The sequence below is a fragment of the Bufo gargarizans genome, chromosome 6 (assembly GCF_014858855.1).
Source record: "Bufo gargarizans isolate SCDJY-AF-19 chromosome 6, ASM1485885v1, whole genome shotgun sequence".
NCBI classification, from domain to species: Eukaryota; Metazoa; Chordata; class Amphibia; order Anura; family Bufonidae; genus Bufo; species Bufo gargarizans.
The window spans coordinates 130,331,521-130,348,791 of record NC_058085.1 but is presented as its reverse complement, the minus strand read 5'-3'; positions in this window follow the sequence as shown (position 1 = coordinate 130,348,791).

The window sequence follows — 17,271 nt, the reverse complement described above, 5'->3', positions numbered from 1 at the left end:
CACCCAAGATCTGCCCCCGACAGGATCTCAGGTGCGAGCGTTTCCCGGACGGTTCGGGCATGCCAACCGAAAATGCCCACCGAGACCACAGTACATGCATCGGCCCTCGCGTCTCCGGAGTGCCCTCTCCCCCTCGGACAGGCGAGCAAACCCCAGCTGCATGGGTTCACCCCCAGACAAGTCATCCCCAGGAGGCGTGGGAGGAGAGGGAGGCACGGGTGGGACAGCAAACGTAGGCGCCAATCTGTTAGAAGGCCTCCGCAGGCTCTCCTTAAAGGAAGGTCTCTCCCTGAGTCTGGTGTCAATCAAAATCAGGAAAGAAATAAGAGACTCGAGCTCCACTGGTAGGTCCTTAGCTGCAACCTCATCCTTCAAGGCATCCGAGAGACCATGAGAGAAAGCAGCGACCAGAGCCTCATTATTCCAGCCCACCTCTGCTGCCAGGGTACGAAACTCAATGGCGTATTCAGCTACGGATCGTGAACCCTGTCTGATGGACATAAGGAGCTTCGCAGCAGAGGCAGCACGAGCCGGCACATCGAATACCTTCCGAAGAGAAGCAACAAAACCGGAAAACTCGGCAACCACCGGATTGTTGTTCTCCCATAAAGGGCTGGCCCAGGCCAAGGCCTTGTCCGAGAGCAGCGAGATCAAGAAGCCCACCTTTGATCTCTCAGTAGGAAAGGCATGTGGCAGCAACTCGAAATAAATGCCCATCTGGTTAAGGAAACCTCGGCCCTGAGTTGGCTCTCCCCCAAAGCGCTGTGGAAGGGGGGCAGAACCGGTCATACCCCGAAACACCGCAGGCGCAGCAACAGGTGTCGGGGTAGACTCTGGCGCAACAACCGGAGCGGCAGTAGGAGCGGGCCCAGGAGCGACAACCGACCCATCGGCAACGGAAGCTAAATGAGCTGTGCGTTCAAGCAGGGTTTGCAACGCCACAGCGAACCGACCCAACAGGTGATCCTGCTGATCAAGTCTGGCAACCAGCGTAGGTAGCGAGGATGGCCCTGTACCGTCAGAATTCATGGCTTGGTCCTAATGTCATGGAACCATGAACCAGACGTACAACAAGAGATAAGTGGAAATAAGAAGGCTTTATTGAAAATCAAGCTGTAAGGCAAAAGTCCAAACGGATGGCTAAACCGAAGCAGGGTCTTGCGAAGCCAGAGGTCAGGAACCAGAAGGGTAGTCAGACGAAGCCTGGATCAGGAGCCAGCAGGGTAGTCAGACGAAGCCTGGATCAGGAACCAGCAGGGTAGTCAGACGAAGCCAGGATCAGGAACCAGAAGCAGCAGCAGTCTTAGAAGCATGTGAACACAGGAGGACCAAGCAAGGAACTGAAGCCACAGACCTCCTATATATATGAGCTAGGCATCCAGCTCCTCCCAGTGGGAAGGAGGAGCCGCAGGGTGGAAGGCTACAAGAAACCCAGAAACCAAGATGGCCGCCAGCACATGTCAAACGAAGGAGAGCAGCAAGAAGGTAAGACCATGACAGTTAGGACCCATCTAACAGAGATCGCCTTGACGTACGGCAGACGGGCTCAGATGGTTTTGTACAAACATCTCACTTTATAAATAAGTGTAGCATTAGCACTATAAGTTTTGTGACTATGGCATTGCTGTACTTTATCTGAATTGCAGGGTGCTGCTGCATTGTCTTTTTTCCTCTAGGTCTTTGCCATGGCAGTGTGCACCTACGCACTGGGAGGTGCTGACTAACCCCCTTTTTTTTTGCATATATATATATATTTATATATATATATATAGTGGGATGCGAAAGTTTGGGCAACCTTGTTAATCGTCATGATTTTCCTGTATAAATCGTTGGTTGTTACAATTAAAAAATGTCAGTTAAATATATCATATAGGAGACATATTGGATTTACAGAAAGTGTGCTATAATTGTTTAAACAAAATTAGGCAGGTGCATAAATTTGGGCACTGTTGTCATTTTATTGATTCCAAAACCTTTAGAACTAATTATTGGAACTCAAATTGGCTTGGTAAGCTCAGTGACCCCTGACCTACATACACGGGTGAATCCAATTATGAGAAAGAGTATTTAAGGGGGTCAATTGTAAGTTTCCCTCCTCTTTTCATTTTCTCTGAAGAGTAGCAACATGGGGGTCTCAAAACAACTCTCAAATGACCTGAAGACAAAGATTGTTCACCATCATGGTTTAGGGGAAGCATACAGAAAGCTGTCTCAGAGATTTCAGCTGTCTGTTTCCACAGTTAGGAACATATATAGAGGAAATGGAAGACCACAGGCTCAGTTCAAGTTAAGACTCGAAGTGGCAGACCAAGAAAAATCTCGGATAGACAGAAGCGACGAATGGTGAGAACAGTCAGAGTCAACCCACAGACCAGCACCAAAGACCTACAACATCATCTTGCTGCAGATGGAGTGACTGTGCATCGGTCAACCATTCGGCGCACTTTACACAAGGAGATGCTGTATGCGAGAGTGATGCAGAGGAAGCCTTTTCTCCGCCCACAGCACAAAAAGTGCCGCATGAGGTGGGCTAAAGCACATTTGGACAAGCCAGCTTCATTTTGGAATAAGGTGCTGTGGACTGATGAAACTAAAATTGAGTTATTTGGCCATATCAAGGGGCGTTATGCATGGAGGAAAAAGAACACAGCATTCCAAGAAAAACACCTGATACCTACAGTAAAATATGGTGGTGGTTCCATCATGCTGTGGGGCTGTGTGGCCAGTGCAGGGACTGGGAATCTTGTCAAAGTTGAGGGACGCATGTATTCCACTCAGTATCAGCAGATTCTGGAGACCAATGTCCAGGAATCAGTGACAAAGCTGAAGCTGCGTCTGGGCTGGATCTTTCAACAAGACAACGACCCTAAACACTGCTCAAAATCCACTAAGGTATTTATGCAGAGGAAAAAGTACAACGTTCTGGAATGGCCATCTCAGTCCCCAGACCTGAATATAATTGAAAATCTGTGGTGTGACTTAAAGAGAGCTGTCCATGCTCGGAAGCCATCAAACCTGAATTAACTAAAGATGTTTTGTAAAGAGGAATGGTCCAAAATACCTTCAACCAGAATCCAGACTCTCATTGGAACCTACAGGAAGCGTTTAGAGGCTGTAATTTCTGCACAAGGAGGATCTACTAAATATTGATTTAATTTATTTTTTGTGGTGCCCAAATTTATGCATCTGCCTAATTTTGTTTAAACAATTATAGCACACTTTCTGTAAATCCAATAAACTTCATTTCACTTCTCAAATATCACTGTGTGTGTCTCCTATATGATATATTTAACTGACATTTTTTATCGTAACAACCAACGATTTATACAGGAAAATCATGACGATTAACAAGGTTGCCCAAACTTTCGCATCCCACTGTATATTCAAAGGATGGCAGAGCAGCACTCCTCACTTCAAGTGATGCAAATGATTCAGGTGCCAGTGTTTTCCCCTGGGTCCTGGGGTCCAAACACAATCCAAACAAATGCAACGCAGCACTCCTTAGATAAAAAGTGAAACAATACAAAATGTATTCAACACATGTTGATACAGGCAAAGTTTCAGCTCTCTCACAGAGCCATTATCAAGGCAAGTTACTCTCTGTGAGAGAGCTGAAACGTTGCCTGTATCAACATGAGTTGAATACATTTTGCATTTTTTAACTTTTTATCTAAGGGTACTTTCACACTTGCGTTTTTCTTTTCCGGCATAGAGTTCCGTCACAGGGGCTCTATACCGGAAAAGAACTGATCAGTATTATCCCCATGCATTCTGAATGGAGAGTAATCCGTTCAGTTTGCATCAGGATGTCTTCAGTTCACTCGTTTTGACTGATCAGGCAAAAGAGAAAACCGCAGCATGCTACGGTTTTCTCTCCGGCGAAAAAAACTGAAGACTTGCCTGAACGCCAGATCCGGCATTTTTCCCCATAGGAATGTATTAGCGCCGGATCCGGCATTCAGAATACCGGAATGCTGGATCCATCGTTCCGGCATGCGCATGCGCAGATCGGTAAAAATGAGAAAAAATTTAAAAGACGGATCCGTCGGTCCGCATGACAAGCGGAGAGACGGATCCGTCCTTGCAATGCATTTGTGAGACGGATTTTCAGTCTCACAAATGCATCTGCCACTTTCAGTCAGTGGCAGATCGGCGGATCCGGCGGCCAGTTCCAACGACGGAACTGCCCGCCGGATCACACTGCCGCAAGTGTGAAAGTAGCCTAAGGAGTGCTGCTGCGTTGCATTTGTTTGGATTTTATATATATATATATATATATATATATATATATATATATATATATATATATATATATATATATATATATATATATACAGTACAGACCAAAAGTTTGGACACACCTTCTCATTCAAAGAGTTTCCTTTATTTTCATGACTATGAAAATTGTAGATTCACACTGAAGGCATCAAAACTATGAATTAACACATGTGGAATTATATACATAACAAAAAAGTGTGAAACAACTGAAAATATGTCATATTCTAGGTTCTTCAAAATAGCCACCTTTTGCTTTGATTACTGCTTTGCACACTCTCGGCATTCTCTTGATGAGCTTCAAGAGGTAGTCACCTGAAATGGTCTTCCAACAGTCTTGAAGGAGTTCCCAGAGATGCTTAGCACTTGTTGGCCCCTTTGCCTTCACTCTACGGTCCAGCTCACCCCAAACCATCTCGATTGGGTCCAGGTGTGGTGACTGTGGAGGCCAGGTCATCTGGCGCAGCACCCCATCACTCTCCTGCATGGTCAAATAGCCCTTACACAGCCTGGAGGTGTGTTTGGGGTCATTGTCCTGTTGAAAAATAATTGATGGTCCAACTAAACGCAAACCGGATGGAATAGCATGCCGCTGCAAGATGCTGTGGTAGCCATGCTGGTTCAGTATGCCTTCAATTTTGAATAAATCCCTAACAGTGTCACCAGCAAAGCACCATCACACCTCCTCCTCCATGCTTCACGGTGGGAACCAGGCGTGCAGAGTCCATCTGTTTACCTTTTCTGCGTCCCACAAAGACACGGTGGTTGGAACCAAAGATCTCAAATTTGGATTCATCAGACCAAAGCACAGATTTCCACTGGTCTAATGTCCATTCCTTGTGTTCTTTAGCCCAAACAAGTCTCTTCTGCTTGTTGCCTGTCCTTAGCAGTGGTTTCCTAGCAGATATTCTACCATGAAGGCCTGATTCACACAGTCTCCTCTTAACAGTTGTTCTAGAGATGTGTCTGCTGCTAGAACTCTGTGTGGCATTGACCTGGTCTCTAATCTGAGCTGCTGTTAACCTGCTATTTCTGAGGCTGGTGACTCGGATGAACTTATCCTCCGCAGCAGAGGTGACTCTTGGTCTTCCTTTCCTGGGGCGGTCCGCATGTGAGCCAGTTTCTTTGTAGCGCTTGATGGTTTTTATGACTGCACTTGGGGACACTCAAAGTTTTCCAAATTTTTCGGACTGACTGACCTTCATTTCTTAAAGTAATGATGGCCACTCGTTTTTCTTTACTTAGCTGCTTTTTTCTTGCCATAATACAAATTCTAACAGTCTATTCAGTAGGACTATCAGCTGTGTATCCACCTGACTTCTCCACAACGCACTGATGGTCCCAACCCCATTTATAAGGCAAGAAATCCCACTTATTAAACCTGACAGGGCACACCTGTGAAGTGAAAACCATTTCAGGTGACTACCTCTTGAAGCTCATCAAGAGAATGCCAAGAGTGTGCAAAGCAGTAATCAAAGCAAAAGGTGGCTACTTTGAAGAACCTAGAATATGACATATTTTCAGTTGTGTCACACTTTTTTGTTATGTATATAATTCCACATGTGTTAATTCATAGTTTTGATGCCTTCAGTGTGAATCTACAATTTTCATAGTCATGAAAATAAAGAAAACTCTTTGAATGAGAAGGTGTGTCCAAACTTTTGGTCTGTACTGTACATCCAAATCAGGTGAACGGTGTAGGAATTACAACAGTTTGCATATGTGCCTCCCACTTGTTAAGGGACTAAAAGTAATTGGACAATTAGCTTTCTCAGCTGTTTCATGGCCAGGTGTGTTATTCCCTCATTATTCCAATTACAATGAGCAGATATAAGGTCCATAGTTCATTTCAAGTGTGCTATTTGCATTTGGAATCTGTTGCTGTCAACTCTCAAGATGAGATCCAAAGAGCTGTCACTATCCGTGAAGCAAGCCATCATTAGGCTGAAAAAACTAAACAAACCCATCAGATAGATAAAAAAAACATTAGGCATGGCCAAAACAACTGTTTGGAACATTATTAAAAAGAAGGAACGCACCTGTAAGCTCAGCAACACCAAAAGACCCTGAAGACCACGGCAAACAACTGTGGTGGATGACCAAATAATTATTTCCCTGGTGAAGAAAACACCCTTCACAACAGTTGGCCAGATCAAGAACACTCTCCAGGTGGTAGCTGTATGTGTGTCAAAGTCAACAGTCAAGAGAAGACTTCACCAGAGTGAATACAGAGGGTTCACCGCAAGATGTAAACCATTGGTGAGCCTCAAAAACAGGAAGGCCAGATTAGAGTTTGCCAAACGACATCTAAAAAAGCCTTCACAGTTCTGGAACAACATCCTATGGACAGATGAGACCAAGATCAACTTGTACCAGAGTGATGGGAAGAGAAGAGTATGGTGAAGGAAAGGAACTTCTCATGATCCTAAGCATACCACCTCATTAGTGAAGCATGGTGGTGGTAGTGTCATGGCATGGGCTTGTATGTCAGCCAATGGAACTGGTTCTCTTGTATTTATTGATGATGTGACTGCTGAAAAAAGCAGCAGGATGAATTCTGAAGTGTTTCGGGCAATAGTATCTGCTCATATTCAGCCAAATGCTTCAGAACTCATTGGACGGCACTTCACAGTGCAGATGACCAATGACCCAAAGCATACTGCAAAAGCAACCAAAGAGTTTTTTAAGGGAAAGAAGTGGAATGTTATGCAATGGACAAGTCAATCACCTGACCTGAATCTGATTGAGCATGCATTTCACTTGCTGAAGACAAAACTGAAGGAAAAATGCCTCAAGAACAAGCAGGAACTGAAGACAGTTGCAGTAGAGGCCTGGCAGAGCATCACCGTCTGGTGATGAAACCCAACGTCTGGTGATGTCTATGCATTCCAGACTTCAGTCTGTAATTGACTGCAAAGGATTTGCAACCAAGTGTTAAAAAGTTAGAATTTGATTTATGATTATTATGTCCCATTACTTTTGGTCCCTTAACAAGTGGGAGGTGTAACATCCTGAAGTATGTCATTAAACTCTGTTTCCCTGCTACATGATGTTAAGTGCATATGTGTTATCATCCTGTGTAATCTTACATTGCATTTTCCATTATATGGATTTCCTATGACTGTTTTATGTAAATTGCTGTAATTCTCCATGTACACCAGTAGGTGGCAGGAATGTGTAGGCAGTCTATAGAATAGTTTAGTATATCTAGACTGGAATAGTCCATTCCAGTCTAGGCTCCCCTGTATGAGCAGAAGTGGGACATTCCCATGTCCTGTATCATAAGAAGGAGAAGGAAGTCTAGGGAGTCTACCAGCCACCCCCTGTTGGGGTAGGTTGTGTTATTAGGAGCTCCCAGAACCAGGGATCCCAACCCTGGATCCTGCCTTGGCTGAGGTCAGGATCCATCTTCCCAGCCTGAGTTATCCGCCTCAGCTGGTCGACCAGAGAAGCAGCCATCTCCAGCCTCCAGGAAGAAGCATACCCTGTGAGCCAAGCTGTGAGTACATTTCCCAAGTCCAGGAGAAGCCAAATTCCTCCTCAGCTAGTCAGACCCATTATAAAGCAGAAGACAGACAAAGCAGAAGACAGATACCTGCCAGATCTACTAGGCATATGATAAGAAGCAGAATACATATACATTCCTGCCACATATTGCCAAAACCTGCTGGGAATCTAAAGACTAAAGCTGTAACTTGTACGGATTTAAAGCTGCATCAAGTAAAGACGAGTTGGACGATATCTCCTGTCTGGATCTCAATTATTCCATCAAAACTCCTATTAACAGCACTCAGATTTATTGCAAGTGAGCCAGGATTCAGGAGTCCGGCCATACCAAGGTAGGAAACACCGTTGACACTACACAGAGACATTATCCCCCTCTGGCACTCCTCACCTGGTATATGAGCTATAACATCTTAAAGGGCCCTGCTATAGTACCTGGGCAAGCTGCAATTGGCATCACAAACTCTTACACATATTTACTAACCCACTGCATAGCAACCCCACCGACCCAGTGTCCTGCTCATTGCAGAGGCACATATGAAAACTGTTGTAATTCCTACACCGTTCACCTGATTTTGATGTAAATACCCTCAAATTAAAGCTGACAGTCTGCAGGTAAAGCACATCTTGTTCGTTTAATTTCAAATCCATTGTGGTGGTGTATAGGGCCTAAAATTTTACAATTGTGTCAATGTCCCAATATTTATGGACCTGGCTGTATTTATGATCTTTAGTTTTACAGTATTATAATTTCTAGTTTCTTTTCTAGTTTTTTATTCAGGGCATGTAAGCCCACCCAGGAAACATGCCAAACCTCCGAGGACCACTGCTTATGGGCAAGACTCGCATAAGCTACACTCACTTTAGGCCTGGGACTGTCGCAATTTGGCAGGGCAGTCTCTGCATATTAGGGACAGTCCCTTCATACATGGAACTGTTAGTAACTATGTTTTTAGGTTGATGTTTACATCAGGTCATTAAAGTGGTTTTCTTATGAAAGTCTTAGTGTGTGTGGGGGTCCTCCATTTGACTTTCGTTCTTTAAGTCAGAGTGTCAAGCTGTACATCAAGACCAACTCTTGTTCTGGTGGAGCCGGATCTATGGATTTCATGGTTGGCATTTTATTTGCATAAACTATTATTACATTTCCAAATTATCTGGCCACAAGTGACTTTGTTTTGTCTTCTTATGTGGCAGATGGGCACAGGTGCGACTGATACCGCTTCACCCCCTGTAGCTACACCCCTGTTCATAACTATATAAAGGATTCAGTCCTAATATTATTTGTTTTATGGGTATTATCTTCTCCTTGTAAAGTGTCAGGTTGTAGTCAATGTGCATTATGCCATTTGTTGATAGATGGTTATGGTGTGTGTTATCATTGGTGTGGCATCTGAAACTATTTTCTGTTGCACTTCTGGGATATTAGATGTTATACCATGTAATTAACGGAGTGATGTGTTTAGGCAGATTGGGTGTGCCCAACATTTAAAGAACAATATTAAAGTACTGGCATATACTAATACCTATTGAGGGGAATCACTTACCAGAGAATTAAATGTTAAACCAAGAATTAAAGAATAACAGTTATATTTTCTTTTTTGCTAGTTTATTAGAGCTAGGCATGTATACCTGAGTTAGTCTGTTAATGATTGCCAAAAGATCTGTAATTACCTTATAATAACAGCTTTCAATAATGTCTCCTGTCCCTTTCCACTGCTCCCTTAAAAGACCGTTACTATGGCTCATCTGTCTCCGGCTAGGAAGACAGAGGGACGATCCTTCACACTTCATGCCTGGATTAGGCTTCAGAATGAGGAGGCGTGTCTCTTATTAATCCAATCTGATTGGCTGGCAGGAAGCTTCTGGCTACAGCAAGTTTATATGTGACCTGAGGGAATGCAGTTTTGGCCTCAGAGAAGTGGCAGAGGAGACATCTTGAGAAGATCCTCATAATGTAGGATTGAAAACAGCCATAACTAAGGGGAAAACTCAAGGAAAACAGTGGTAAGTGAAGAAACTAAAAATTGCTTTATGCATAATGCTGCTGGAACAGTAACATATGCTAAAATTGCTTTTTTGATAAAAATATGACAGTTATTCTTTAAATCTAGGGCTAGCTCATCTGAATGTAATGATACCATTCTAGAAAAAAATGACAAAAAAGTATGCAAATGAGCACTTACGTGCTTCAAAGGTGGACCTAAACCACTCTGAGCACTCTTGTTTCTCCTGCTTCCTGTGCCAGCTCCTCCCACTCCTTCTTGATGGACATGCCCCAGTGGGATGACTATGCAAGAACTTGGCCCTGTCAATCAAGGAAAGGGGAGGCTGGCAGAGAAAGCAGGTGGAGCAAGGGTGGGGTATCAGTATCAGGGTGTCATGGACTGGTCTGTCTAGGGCCCACCTGTAAAAATGTATTTATACAGATACATACCTGTTCACACAACAGCAAGACGCTACAAAGATGATTGATTATGGGGTCCCTGCAACAACTTTGAGAAGGCAGGTCCCTTGAAAATGAGGATACTGGCTGTCTTTCCTTTGTACCTATAAGTCATCTCTACCAAATGAACATGTCTATAATTATAAAGTGGGGAGTTTCTTAAATATTCTACGCAGTTAGGCTGGTTGAGGTACTGTACATTGAATATATGTATGTAGTGCAGTAAGTCTACTGTGCCACTTTTACAGGGGTGGGAAGACAAGGAGCCCACCTAGCTCAGGGGCCCTCTGGGGGATTCACCTGTACCCCTATGGGCCAATGTGAGCCTGCATGTATCTGTGGCACAGTGGCAACTCTATCAATGTACTCCACAATCTCCTTTGTTTTCAAAGGGTGCACTGAGGAACCTAAGTAGAACAGGGGAAATACATCTAATTTTGTTTTGCTATTGATTTCTTAAATTAATGAGGGAAATCACTTTTGTTTTTTGTTTTATGTGTATTATATGTTGCACTATATACTACATACTACAGAAGCCATTTTGTGTGTCTACAGTTTGTCACGTTTGCAGTATCCTCTCCCATTTTGTAGGACTGTGGTAGAATACTGCATCATATAGGTTTATCTTTGGCCTATCTTTGATTGCTACTACCCCATTGGGACCATGATGTTCCCTGGCATCCCCTACATTAGTTTATATTTTTTGATATCTAGGCAAATTAAGTTAGCGTTGGTGATAAGATTTAAGCTATAATGAATAAAGGGTCTTTTGTTTGTGAGAATTTGATTTGGAAACCAAATTACAATTTTGTATGGTGTGACAACGCCTTTGAAAATGTTTTACTGAGACCCGATGATGTACCGGAAATAAACATGGAAAGCCAATCACTAATGAAAAAGGATCTAGAACACAATGTGTCTTCCAGTGTCTAGCATGGCATTTATTTCTGAAGCATTGTAGTGAAAGAGCTGAGCACTTAACGATTTAATAGGTTGGGCGGATTACTTATGTATGGATTCTTTTACATTGAGGGTTTCAATGAGATTATTCCTCCTTCTATTATTCTTACAAACGAGGCTTCATCTCTAACATTTATGACTGAAGATACAATTTACTTACAATACAAAAGTTGAATATGTGATAATTTACTATTTTTGGCCAGTTGTCCCTAGGGCTTATCCTCATACATTATAATCCCTGCAACATCAGTTAGAAGTTTGTATGGTTCTAGAGCACTGCTACACGGAGATGTGTAGTCATCTGCCAACTCAATGTGTCTGGCTGAAGCCAAACATCTCTCCGATAGCAGATGGTTGGGGAAAGATTTTTGGCTCTCCCTTCTGCCAGCACTGTACTGCTGTGACATCCTTTCCCTAAGGGTACTTTCACACTAGCGTTGCCGAAACTGCCTGTCGGATACGAAAATAGGTATGCAAACAGATATCATTTGTTTCCGGATCTGGATGCGGATCCGTCTGACAAATGCATTGCAATACTGGATCCGTCTCTCCGGTGTCATCCGGAAAAACGGATCCGGTATTTATCTTTTTTACATTTTTAAAGGTCTGCTCATGCGTAGACCGGGAAACCGGATCCGTTTTTCTGGAACACTTGGTACCGTATCTGGCATTAATACATTACAATGGAAATTAATGCCAGATCCGGAAATCCGGCAAGTGTTCCGGAATTTCGGCCAGGGAAAATACCACAGCATGCTGCGGTATTGTCTCCGGCCAAATTCCGTAAAAGGGACAGAACTGAAGACATCCTGATGCATACTGAACGGATTGCTTTCCATTCAGAATGCATTGGGACAAAACTGAAGCCCCTATGACGGAACTCAATACCGGAAAACTTTAACGCTAGTGTGAAAGTATCCTAATTACTTTCCACTATGTTTGTTTCAGAAGGGAGTTCAGAAAGCTGATAAGAAGGGATTAATCACACTTGGGGCTCATACACACAACCGTAATTTCTTTCGTGTCTGTTCAGTTTTTTTGCTGGCTGTATGTGGAACCATTTTTTTCAATAGGTCAGCAAAAAAAGCAGAAGTTACTCTGTGTGGATTCCATTTCCGTATGTCCGTTCTGCAAAAAAAGAAAATGTCCTATTATTGTCCGCATTACGGACAAGGATAGGACTGTTCTATTAGGGGCCAGTTGTTCCATTCTGCAAAATACGGAATGCACACGGCCGTCATCTGTATTTTTTGCCGATCCGTGTTTTGCGGACCGCTAAATACATACGGTCGTGTGCATGAGCCCTTACAGAGAAGCAGGAGGCTTCTGTGATGTTCAGAAGCAGTGTAGAAGCAGTTGTTTTATCAGGCTCACGATCTCAGCTATCTCTAACACACCCCCACTTCCTTTTTGAATGAAGTGGTTTAAAAATTTGCTAGTTGCACAATTCTCTATTAAATGAAATGAAATTGTGTGAAAGTAAAGTGACAATTTAATACTTTCTCTACTTTTATAGTCCACTCCTGATTCTGGTTTCATAAACTGCATTTAAAAAAAACTTGATTCTTTGACAATACCCTTAATACCCATTGGGTTAAGAAACAATAATTTTTCCCCCTTATGCAGCACCGCTCTTATCTGGTGGTAGTGTCTGGTATTGCAGGTCACAATTTACCTGAAAATGAGATGCAGTCCATGAGACAGCCTATGGACAAGAGTGCCACTGTTTCTAGAGAACAGAGTAGACCTTTTTTGTAATCCTGGACAATCCCTTTGAATATAAATAGGAGTAAATCCACACTCTCAATAAAAGGTCAACTAGTAAAAATGAAAACCAGTTCTAGTACTGGACTGGAAGTGGCTCCTGCTCTGTGATGTAAGCAAAACCAATGTGTAGATATAAAACATTCAGCCAGTACGTGAAACACAAATCTTCTGATGTGACTATAATCTGACCTTGTTAGTAGTAAAAACGGAAGCATTTCAGTACGGCATATCACTCTCTAAATAATGTGATAACATTGTAATTCTGTGTGTATCATTGATTGTGTATGTCCAGGGTACTTGAGGATCTTCTGGTGGTTCCAGGCTCTGAAACAATAATGGGCCCCAAAGATTCAGTAGAAGACAGCACCATTTGTATTTGATTTTGGAGCAATCACTATTGCAAATTCTATTTTATATGGGTTGATTAATAAATAAATAGTGCCACACCATAGTTGCATCTGGTATTTTAGCTGAACGCTACTCCCCCACCCCACCCCCACCCCCATACACATTAGATAGTTGCCTGGTATATTATGTTCTGTATAGATGGATGTTGGGCCCTCATGATCATCTCCTCTAGTGGACCCAATGAAAAACAGCCCAGTACTGTGAGTGGTAGTAGGTTCCTGTAGCCTAGGAAATCATTTATTTTGATATAAAACTATATGAAATAAGTGAAAAAATCATAGTGGGGCCCTACATGTGTACTAGCAGTTCTAGAGGTAATAAAGGTACCAGTAGTACTGTTATACTAACTGTTATTCTAAGGGGTTCCAGTGTAATATGAATTTTATCTATTGGACTTTATACCAGTGGACATTAGACTATAGGGTTAACAGTGTAATGATGGAGTCATAAATTGTCTGCAACAACACAAGCTCCAATTTCAGTTTATTTCCTAAACTTTCCTGAATTGGGAAGGGTTAGGCTACTTTCACACTTGCGGCAGTGTGATCCGGCGGGCAGTTCCGTCGTCGGAACTGGCCGCCGGATCCGCCGATCTGCTGCTGCCTGAAAGCATTTGTGAGACTGATCCGGATGCGGATCCGTCTCACAAATGCATTGCAAGGACGGATCCGTCTCTCCGCTTGTCATGCGGACCGACGGATCCGTCTTGTACATTTTTCGCATTTTTACCGATCTGCGCATGCGGAACGACGGATCCGGCATTCCGGTATTCTGAATGCCGGATCCGGCGCTAATACATTCCTATGGGAAAAAATGCCGGATCCGGCGTTCAGGCATGTCTTCAGTTTTTTTCGCCGGAGACTGAACTGAAGACATCCTGATGCAAACTGAACGGATTACTCTCCATTCAGAATGCATGGGGATATGCCTGATCAGTTCTTTTCCGGTATAGAGCCCCTGAGACGGAACTCTATGCCGGAAAAGAAAAACGCTAGTGTGAAAGTACCCTTACTGTATTTCTTACCTGGTTAAGGTAGAAGAATGTCAAAAGCATAGCCTTGGGGCCGGGTGCCTCCCTGACTCAATGTGAATCAGAGCTTTTGTTTTAGGAACTAACGCTGTACACTCATACAATACCTCCTCCTGCATGAATGAAAGTGTAAGAGAAGAAGCAGAAGAAAAATGTCATGGTCTTACCTCCTTGCTGTTCCCTTCGTTTGACATGTGCTGGCGGCCATCTTGGTTTCTGGGTTTTCTTGTAGCCTCCCACCCTGCGGCTCCTCCTTCCCACTGGGAGGAGCTGGATGCCTAGCTCATATATATAGGTCTGTGGCTTCAGTTCCTTGCTTGGTCCTCCTGTGTTCACATGCTTCCAAGACTGCTGCTGCTTCTGGTTCCTGATCCTGGCCTCGTCTGACTACCCCGTTGGTTCCTGATTCCGGCTTCGTCTGACTACCCCGTTGGTTCCTGATTCCGGCTTCGTCTGACTACCCCGTTGGTTCCTGTTCCTGGCTTCGTCTGACTACCCTTCTGGTTCCTGACCTCTGTCTCCGCAAGACCCTGCTTCGGTTTAGCCATCCGTTCGGACTTTGCTACGGCTTGCTCTTCAATAAAACCTTCTTATTTTCCACTTATCTCTTGTTGTACGTCTGGTTCATGGTTCCATGACATTAGGACCAAGCCATGAATTCTGACGGTACAGGGCCACCCTCGCTACCTACGCTGGTTGCCAGACTTGATCAGCAGGATCACCTGTTGGGTCGGTTCGCTGTGGCGTTGCAAACCCTGCTTGAACGCACGGCTCATTTAGCTTCCGTTGCCGATGGGTCGGTTGTCGCTCCTGGGCCCGCTCCTACTGCCGCTCCGGTTGTTGCGCCAGAGTCTACCCTGACACCTGTTGCTGCGCCTGTGGTGTTTCAGGGTATGACCGGTTCTGCCCCCCTTCCACAGCGCTTTGGGGGAGAGCCAACTCAGTGCCGAGGTTTCCTTAACCAGGTGGGCATTTACTTCGAGTTGCTGCCACATGCCTTTCCTACTGAGAGATCAAGGGTGGGCTTCTTGATCTCGCTGCTCTCGGACAAGGCCTTGGCCTGGGCCAGCCCTTTATGGGAGAACAACAATCCGGTGGTTGCCGAGTTTTCCGGTTTTGTTGCTTCTCTTCGGAAGGTATTCGATGTGCCGGCTCGTGCTGCCTCTGCTGCGAAGCTCCTTATGTCCATCAGACAGGGTTCACGATCCGTAGCTGAATACGCCATTGAGTTTCGTACCCTGGCAGCAGAGGTGGGCTGGAATAATGAGGCTCTGGTCGCTGCTTTCTCTCATGGTCTCTCGGATGCCTTGAAGGATGAGGTTGCAGCTAAGGACCTACCAGTGGAGCTCGAGTCTCTTATTTCTTTCCTGATTTTGATTGACACCAGACTCAGGGAGAGACCTTCCTTTAAGGAGAGCCTGCGGAGGTCTCCTAACAGATTGGCGCCTACGTTTGCTGTCCCACCCGTGCCTCCCTCTCCTCCCACGCCTCCTGGGGATGACTTGTCTGGGGGTGAACCCATGCAGCGGGGGTTTGCTCGCCTGTCTGAGGGGGAGAGGGTACTCCGGAGACGCGAGGGCCGATGCATGTACTGTGGTCTCGGTGGGCATTTTCGGTTGGCATGTCCGAACCGTCCGGGAGAACGCTCGCACCTGAGGTCCTGTCGGGGGCAGATCTTGGGTGGAGTCTCCTCGTCCCCGGTTTCCCGTGTTGACAAACCACTGATCACGGTTGTCCTCTCCTGGGTCGGGGGCTCGGTGACGACCCAGGCGTTGGTGGACTCTGGTGCTGGTGGTTTGTTCATTGATAGAGTGTTCGTTGCCGCCAATTCCATTCCTCTGCAGCCTCGAGGTTCCCCACTGGCTCTTGAGGCGATAGACGGCAGACCCCTTCTGCCGCCACACGTGACTCATGAGACCCTTCCAGTGGGGATGGCCATTGGTGCCGTTCACAGAGAGTCGGTCTGTCTCCAGGTTATTTCGTCTCCACACTACTCGGTGGTCTTGGGGTACCCCTGGCTCCAGAAGCATAATCCGACTTTCGATTGGAGATCGGTCGAGATCCTCTCGTGGTCACCGCAGTGTGGGGCTAGTTGCATCCATGGGCCTGTCAAGTTGCTGTGTACTTCCTCGGACTCTCTGTTGCCTCCTGAATACGAAGAGTACCGGGATGTATTCGATAAGGTGCGCGCGGTTGCCCTACCTCCGCACCGCCCATACGATTGTGCCATAGAGTTACAATCCGGTGCCGTTCCTCCTCGTGGCAAAGTCTATCCACTGTCGGTAGCGGAGAATGAGGCCATGGAGGAGTACGTGAGGGAGGCGCTTTCACGCGGACACATTCGCAAATCCTCGTCCCCGGCAGGGGCTGGATTTTTCTTTGTGAAAAAGAAGGGCGGCGAGTTGAGGCCTTGCATCGATTACAGGGGTCTCAATCGCATCACGATCAAGAACGCTTACCCGATACCCTTGATTTCCGAGCTGTTCGATCGCCTCAAAGGGGCCACGGTCTTTACCAAACTCGACCTGAGGGCGGCATATAACCTGGTAAGGATCAAGGCGGGCGATGAGTGGAAGACCGCGTTTAACACCAGGACCGGTCATTATGAATCCTTGGTTATGCCCTTTGGGTTGTGCAATGCGCCCGCAGTCTTCCAGGAATTCATCAACGATGTTTTCCGTGACCTGTTGCAGCAGTGTGTGGTGGTCTATTTGGATGACATCTTGGTATATTCTGCATCCATGGAGGCCCACATTCTGGATGTCAGACGAGTGTTGCAACGCTTACGAGAGAACAAGCTGTTCGGTAAGCTTGAGAAATGCGAATTTCACTGATCCCAGGTAACCTTCTTAGGTTACATCATTTCCGCTGAGGGGTTCTC